The 9,113-nt window shown below is 35.6% G+C and overlaps 1 long non-coding RNA gene across 1 annotated transcript; it reads left to right on the top strand.

The window, feature by feature from the left end:
* The first annotated feature begins 5,392 nt into the window (after positions 1-5,392).
* Positions 5,393-8,260, top strand: LOC140856157 (uncharacterized). The gene is made up of 3 exons (XR_012139509.1): positions 5,393-5,559; positions 5,652-5,713; positions 7,943-8,260. It is a non-coding gene; the product is annotated as an uncharacterized lncRNA (long non-coding RNA).
* Positions 8,261-9,113: the final 853 nt, after the last annotated feature.

Genomic DNA, 9,113 nt, shown 5'->3' with positions numbered 1-9,113 from the left:
CAAACATTTCTACAGTCTCATGGTAGACATAACAATTTTTTTTTTTTTTTTTTTTTGTGTGTGTGCACTGTCTTCGTTGTTTCCTCAAACAAAGCATTTATCAGAAAACTCTCTTCCTTGTTTCCTCAAACACAGCATTTATCAGAAAACTTCCTCTACAGGCGCACTCAACATCAGATTCTTCAAACCACATCAAAGAAGAAATCCATCATAATACAGTCGGCCAAACTTACGGTAATGGATGCATAAAGCCTAATACATAAAAGCAACACGATACAGGGGACCCAAAGGATACAAAGCCAAACCAAAATCCATCAAAGCAATCGTACAAATCTTCAGCCAAAGGATACATTCAACCACACAAGCTTCATCACCGGTAAAATTAATCCAAACTCGTCAATCACTACCAGTTCATGGAAAAGTAGGCATGGGAGAGGTAATGCAGAAAAGTACCTCAATTCTCAGACGCTGAAGGCCGGGGAGTCGTTGTTGGAGACCTTCGGGTAGTGATGACAGCCGACCAAGAAACAAGTAAATTAGGGTTAGGGTTCCGGTCAAGGGGTGAGACTAGACATGAGAGAGAAAAAAATCGAAGGGAAGAAGAGATCAAACCTCGGAGAGACGAGAAAGCACCGGTGCCGGCAAGAGGAAGAGCTCGAGAAGCGGAAAGGACAGCCTTAGAGGGATCGGAGACGGGATCGAACGATCGTAGATGGGATCGAGCAGCGGTGAGGAAAAAACAAGAGGAGAAGTCAGCGCCGGCGATCGTCGGCGACAGGAAAAGGGGGACGGCGGCTGCGCTGCTGGCGGCGGAGATGGGGTCGGCGGAGATGGGGTCAGGTGGAAAGGGGCGGCAGTAGATGGATTAGGGCACGAAAGGTCGGGGTGTTAAACGAACCTAACAACGCTAAAAAGCGTCGTTAAAGATCCTTATTTAACAACGCTTTTGCTAAAAGCGTCGGCGTTGACAGTTTCAAAATTACGACGCTTAAAAGCGTCGTTAAGAAACGACGCTTTTTAAAAGCGTCGGCAGGTCAGCGCAACCTGCCGACGCTTTCCAAAAGCGTTGGCAAAAAAATGTCGGGAAATTCATATTTTCTTGTAGTGTACTAAGCATTATAGAAGCTATTAAATAAATTCTACAGTACTTAGTACTCTATTTGCTATGGGCTCAAATTTAGTAAATTATCTAAGGCTGCCTTACATTCCCATTTGAACATGAATTGGGCCGTAGATCTTGATAATTGATAATCTGTGAATGACTATACTATATTTCTTGGCTCTAATCTTATTTCATGAAATTCAAAGAAGCAACAAACCATAGCTGCTCTAACACAGAGTCTAAATACAAATGATTGACTAATGCTATGGCCGAGCTTATATAGATTCAACAGTTATTACATGAGTTGGATGCATTTCTCCACTCTCCTCTTATACTTTGGTGCGACAACCTAAGTGCAATTTATTTGACAGATGATCATATTTTTAGTATCCATACCCAACATATTAAAATTGGTTTTCATTTTATTCACAAACTGATAGCTTGTAATCAATTGGAATGAAAGATTCATCTTCTCCAAAGAGCAAGTCACTAATATTCTAACCAAAGGTATCTTCAGTCCTCAATTTTCCATGCTCCAGTTCAAGCTCAATGTACAATCCATGCCCCATTCATTTTGGAGGGTATTAGCTCAGTTATTAATTAAATAAATCTTCAAGAATTCTTCAAGATCATGCAGTCAAAAATTCACTAATCATCAAAGAATATTTAGGAAATTATCGGATCATATTCCTAGAATCTATTATTATATATTTTCCATTAAGTATATTCTTGAGATGTTTATAAAATCTTTAAGATCATGTAGGATTTTCAGATCATATTCTTGGAATCTATTATTATATAGTTCCATTCTTATATCTATTATCATGGTAACTAATTGCACCGAAACACCATAAAAGAATACATACACATTCTCATCAAAACAGGTTGGAAGAGAAATCCTCATAACTCCATTTTTTTTTTCCCTATTGGGGACAGATGTGAGTATTGCGGAGGACGCAAGTATTGCTCTGGTGGTTAGAAACGGCAGAATACTATGATGAAATATCGGAGGAGAAACGCCATTATCTTTCTTTTTTTTTCCTTTTTTTTTTTTTTTTTTGTGATTTTTCAGACAACAAATGACACTACTCAAATGGTACCGTTGACATTTTACTGATATTTAGAAAAGTATGAATAAAGAAAGATAAGGGTTATGACTGAAAGTACGCTAATCCCCCATTCATGAAGGCAGCTCTCTATTTTCTGATTCCCACGTATGTATCTATTCACATAATTTAATACATCCGATTTACTAAAAAAAAAAAAAAAAGCAGCAGCCCTCTTCTCCCTCCCATGTCCAAACCAAATCCCTCATGCCTAATTTGGGGAGTGGGGTGGCAAAGATCTACACTTCTGCGTGATACTGTGTACCGGTTGCCGGGGCGACCTTTCTTTGATCCTAGTTTGATATCTAATAGAATCATCTGTATCGTTGATGGACGAGCAACGGACCTTGTTTTTGTTTTGTTCAATGCAAATGTTGTTGAAGGCCTTACACCTCAGTCAATTAACCCTCTCTTGAAATCGTGAATTTCCTCAATCCTCCACCCCGTTGATACTATGTTTCTAACACTTAACACATGAAGGTGCCTGAGTTTAAGTTTTAATAATTTGAATTTTGAAACAAAAAGAAAAATTTTTGAGAACTCTTAACATACTGTTTTTAAGTGTTACACTTTATTTCCTCAAAAACTAAGTGTTTCACCTAATGCTACTCAAAAGGTCCATTTATAAGGATGAATGAGCGGGAGGCTATTAAAGTGGCATTAAATGCCCCAATTATTTGCATAAAATTTGACATTAGAACCCCTTAAGGCGAAGCTAAATTTGGTGCACCAAGCAAATGCTAGGGTAGATATACACACTAATTTTTATTAGGAGCCTGCTTTCTGCTGCATCATGATGGCCGCAGAGCAAGACCGCTCTGCAAAGTTCTGCGTTGAATTGCTAATATGATGCCTTGATTTAGTAAATGATCATTGGACGGAGGACATATAAGATCATGTAGATTTGCTTTCGTACCTTGTAGGGATGCCTAAGAGGATTTCATAGATTGTGGCTCCTCTGATCTAGCATTGGGCATGTGGATGCATGCATAAGAGAGGCTTTTCTGAGTATTTGAACCCAAAAACTTTAAATGAAAAACAAATAGGAGTCAAAATAAATATCTACGCTTTGATTTTGATCTATAATGTTTATTTTTTTTAAAAAAATCCAAAAATAGTGTGTTTTTAGTTTTCACGTTTTGTCCAAAATTTGATGTATGGTACGGAAATATTCTTATAAATTTGCATCTGAGTTTATCAATTTATTAACATGCCACTTGGCAACCAAAAGCCACCCAATGCAATGGCTACAAATCGCTGCTGAACTGTATAAATCCTAAGGTGTATCAACTCTGGTTAGGAGTCTCCTTCTCTCCCGACTCCGGCAGGCTCCAAGAATCCTAAGGTGTGTAAAAATCCAAATCAAAACCCTAAGATCCCATCTATAAGCACCTCCTTTGGACTGCACCAACAAATCCCATGCTTTTCCGCGATGTGTTCTCCTGAATTTTTTCTGGGCAAAGCTTGTTTGAAATCCCATTTTTGGCTTTGTCAGATCGAGGTGTGTCCTTTTCCCTCTCTTCCCTTCTCCCTCTCTCATCTGTCTTTGCCTTTCTCTCTCTACCTCTCTCTATCTTTCTTTCTCTCTCTTCTCGATCTAGGGTTAAAAATAAGAAGAAGAAGAAAGCTGGATTTAGAACACTTGATGGTAGACCTTAGGTTGATCCCAATTAGGGCGCAATTGAGTCGAACCAAGTTAAGTAGCTGAGGGCTCGAACTCAACTTAATTCAAAATATTCGGATTCGAAACTCGGTTTGAGATCGACCAAGCTTTAATATCTCAAGCTCGAGCTTGGCTCGATGAAAAATAGATAAAATTCGAAATCGACTTAAGTCAAATATCAATTGAGCCATACTCGAGTTCATATTCGAGTTCAAAATCGAGTTTTAATCTACTAATAATATATATTAATATATATATAATAAATAAATATAATATTATTAAAAATATATATTAATTTGGGTAGACTCATGAGTTTTCAAGCTAGATATCTTACTACTTGAATTCGGCTCCAAAAATTATTTAAGCTACTTGAGCTCGACTCAAACTTGATAATAATCCAATCAAGTCGAGTTTGAATAGCTCATGAACAACTCGACTCATTTGCACCCTTAATCCCAATAAAGAATTCTGGAGTAGCCTTTTGTGATAATCCTACATATTGAGTTCCATCCGATCAATTTCGATATACTTGAACCACATCATTGATGGTCTTATCTTGTCCTTCTTGCTTTCGTTTGACTTGTTTTAGGATCCATTGATTACCCTACTCAGGCTATTGGGATTTAGTTGCATAGTATTCTTGATTTACTCTTCAATTAATTCTAATTAGTATAAATTTTTTGAATATTGATTTGGTTTTGTAGGTAAAGAATAATTGGATGAAAATATATTGAGCATGGATATTGATAATCTAATTTTTAAATTAAAATAAATTTTTAAGTTTTTATTTATTAATTAGTCAATCATAAAATTGTCGCACGTACATGTATAAATGAAGTAAATATATAATATTAGTCGAAGACCCGCGTGTTACACCGAATCGGATATATGAAAATAATTTTTCTTCTAGATCCTATCAAATTGAAAAAAAATTATATATAAATAATAAAATAATATTCATTCAAATTTATATGATCACTTCATATTCTCAACCACCTATATAAATAGATTTTAATTGTAAGAATATAATAATACCATACATTAATATCATAATTTAATATAAAAAATATATTAATAATATAATTTAATGTGAAGAGATGTTCATTTTAGATGGTACAATAAAATTCAAAATATTATATATATATATATATATATATATATATATATATATATATATGAAAATAATTTTTCTTCTAAATCCTATCAAATTGAAAAAAAATTATATATAAATAATAAAATAATATTCATTCAAATTTATATGATCACTTCATATTCTCAACTACCTATATAAATAAATTTTAATTATAAAAATATAATAATATCATATATTAATATCATAATTTAATATAAAAAATATATTAATAATATAATTTAATGTGAAGAGATGTTCATTTCAGATGATACAATAAAATTTAAAATAGTATATATAAATATATATATATATATATAATTTGTATATTATATATATGGTACAGATGGACGGCCGATGCTGCAAAAACTTCTGTGCCACTGCATCAGAGGAACAATTATTTGCACTCAAAACTAATGCAAGGGCCCTCAAGGGGCGAGCGGAACGCTCGAAGTCTCGGTCCTACCCGGTGGGCTCTGGTACGCTTTCTGCCGCCATTCCATAATTATCCCTGCCGGTTTCGCTCGGCCTCACCAACCAGTCCCTAAATCTACTTCCGGTACGCGTCACTGGTTCCTTTTCCTTGTGATCTTAATGATGATTCGGGGTTCCTTTTCACCATTTTTCGAATTATTACTTCGTCCTGTGTAGGTGATTTTTGCTAATTAATTTTCTGCCTGCAAGCTGTTTGTTGCCTGGCTTCTAAAGACCTGGTATGTTGGAGTTTGATCATTTTGCTGATATACCTCATCTCTATCACTTAGCAGAACTTTCACTTTACCGTGCCTCTGATGTTTTTCATATCTTTCTTTATAACTCATAACTTGCATTCTGCTCACTAACATGTTTGTCAGGAAAAGGAAATCCCTTTGAAATAATCTCTGTTGTCTAAGACTCTTCTGTGGAAGAAAAGTTTGTTCAATAATTTGTTGAGCACAAAAGCCCAATTCCAAGTAACAGAGTAGCGCACCTCCTCGTTCTCATCCTAGCAGAATTTTCATTTCGACTATTGTTATTAGGTTCTTCACATTTTTCTCACGGGATCCGGGGATCCAAGATCTCCAAGATTCTTTCTGGGAAAGCCATTCTCATAAACCTATGAAGATTTAAACCATACTTGAACATGTCATCCATAGAATTTCTTTCCCATAAGCATCTCTAGCAAAAGTATGACCATTTGGCACTTCCGTTTCATTTGTCGTAGAGTCGATCAATGCATGCTTCACTTATGCACATATCACTTTCATTATTTATGTAAATTAATTCCATTATATGTACAAGAATCTTATAATTTGTATTGCATGGCTATAATTACAGAGATGTGCCTATGGTATGATTTCATTAATGATGGGCTTAACATTAACTTAATCTGATCAACCATATTGTCTTTAAACTCAATGAAACTTACCAAGATTCGGGGAGAGAATTGAGTCATAATTATTTTTGTTGGCTTTTCTCACCAAAGGGGATCTATAGTTTCTTTTACATTCCTTTCTTTTTCACTCCTGATGGTGGAACACCAGGGGAATGTATCAGCTTGAGTTTGGGTTCGGTACTACCCAAACTTAAATGGAACTAATTTCAGGTCTATAGTTTGAACTTCTGCAAAACTTAGTTTCAGGTATTAATAGAGTGAAGCTGCACATAATGATTTTTAAACTATTCTTGTCGGGGGGCCACTCACATCTCTAGAATGGATCTAGTAATGAAATTAGTTTTCTGCAATTTCAAATTTGCGTATGAAAGAATTATAAAGGCAAAGGCAGCTTTTGTGAGGCAGAGAGTGCCATTATCTAAGCTAGGATATTTGGGAGTATTGTTGACTGTAAAAGGAAGGGCAATGACAGATTGTGAGACTTAGTAGAAGAAGATGCCTCTAATTTATGTGGAGATAAAACATTGTATTTTGGAGCAGAAGACTTGTTTGAGTAGACCTACTTGTGGAAGATCCATTTGATAAGAGTAGGAAGGTATTGTTGGTTAAACTATGGTAGTGTGAATTAACTTCATGGCAAAGCTGCTTTTTTTTTTCCCTCTTTTTGAGGAATTTACTGCATCGATCATGCCATGCATTTTTCCAAAAAAGACAAAAAAGAAAAAATGTCCATCATGTCATGCAAAAGATGAGGAGAAGAATGAAGTCACGGAACTGAGGACGAAAATGGCAAAGGCTGCTCTTCTGGAGCTGAGAATTCTATAGCAGTCCAAACTAGAAGCCTTGGGAGTAGTGTTGATCAAAAGAGGAGAACATTGATTGGACGGGAGACATAGTAGAAGAAGAGTTCTCTAATTTGTGTGGATATAAAAGTGTTGTTTTGGAACAGAAGATTTGGTCGAGTAGACCTACTTGTGGAAGATCCATTTAGTTTATACCAAGGTAGCATGGATTAACTGTAGGGTAGAACCCTTTTTTTTAAAAAAAATGAGGAACATAATGCATTGATCATTCAAAAAGAAATAAAAAGAAAAATATCAGTTATGTCATTCAAAAGATGGTGAGACCTCGTAGAAGAAGAGACCTCTATCGTTTGTGGACATGAAACTTTTGTTTTGGAGCAAAAGACTCGACAGAGCAGACCTATTCTTATCACCCGTCCACGGTTTGATTCCTTCCATGTTAAACAGAGTAGAGGTAAGCCAAGGAACATGCAGTTTGTATGAATAATGAAAAATGCTTCAGTAACTCAGAAATCTGACTCAAAAATTCGCTCAGCTGGTTCTTATTGGTCCCTTTGATTGGTATCATGAACCGTGCCACGGACCATGCACAGTCATAACGTTGCAAAACGGTTGAGTGATACTTTTGGAGTGATTTTTCTGAGTTACCATAGCACTGCTCATGAATATATCGTAGTGGTACTCTATTTTGGGTTCGATAGATAAATCCTAGTTTTAAATCACATTGCTTCACTTGGACCTCATCAAAGGCCGTGTTAATGCAGAAGAATTGATCGTCCAATTGTAGATGAAAGACGTATGGCAGGCGGTGCAGGGATGGGAAGTGCTGTAGAAGAAGGTTAACGAAAATGCCATTCTCTCCCTTCCTGACTCCTCTTCTGTCTGCTTTCCTCTGTACATTATTACTTTGCTATCTAAATAAATATCGGGGGACTATCTTCCAGCTTCTCTTTCAGAAAAGAAGAAAAAAAAAAAAAAAGAGAGACTCCTATTCTGTCCGCTTCCAACTTCCACTATTTCGCCGTAAAGCTAGAATATCATAATATAAGAGAGATATTTTTGTCCAATCACTTTTCAATGCACATTTAATATCTGCAGTTGCATTTTTTCATTTGAAATTTTGAATAAAAAAAAATACTCCTCTACATCTAAAAAAAATTATGATACATGTGTTGATATTATGACATCCTGTGGTGAAATTATGAATTCCTGCACAGGATGTCATAATAAAGGAAGCGTATTTTTCTCACTCAAAAAATTTATAAATTTTCAATGATAAAAATATTATTCTTATTTTATGACTTCTGGAAGAAAATTATGACATCTTGTGCATGAAGTCATAATTGGACTATAGAATATCATAATACAGACATAAGATGTTATAATTTTTTCAAAAGGAGAGAGGTATTTTCGTCATTCTAAATTTCAAATGAAAAAATGAAACTGCAGGCATTAAATATGTATACTGTAGGTATTAAATATGTATTGAAAAATAGTGACTATATGGTCCAATCAGAGATGGTGTATAAAGAATTTTTCGTCATCACCGTGAAATAAAAACAATATCTTTCATGCTTTGTTTTAGCGGAAAGAATAATACCATTCTAGAGATGCAGATGAAGTCTTCTTCCGTTTGTCAAAAAAAAAAAAAAAAATCTTTGATGACTGAGTCATCGAAGACTTCTTCCAGGTCTCTTTTGTCTCTCTTTGGGGTTGCTTTCTCTGGATACTCGTTGCCCACTGCCTCCTAATTAGTTTTTTCCAGCAGCTGGACATGCAATCGTTTCCATGAAGTTTCTTACAGCCAGTCATCCACGACCTGCTTACCGGTAGGAAGCGTCCGCAGATAATATTGGAGGGGGCAAGTTTCGTACTTGGGAATAAAATGGCAAAATACCGCAAGACGTGTTTCGGGACATCCATCTGTTTGTGTAC

Source organism: Elaeis guineensis, chromosome 3 (assembly GCF_000442705.2).
Source record: "Elaeis guineensis isolate ETL-2024a chromosome 3, EG11, whole genome shotgun sequence".
Taxonomy (NCBI): Eukaryota; Viridiplantae; Streptophyta; class Magnoliopsida; order Arecales; family Arecaceae; genus Elaeis; species Elaeis guineensis.
The sequence above is the reverse complement of the archived record's forward strand: the minus strand, read 5'-3'. Positions and strand labels throughout refer to the sequence as shown.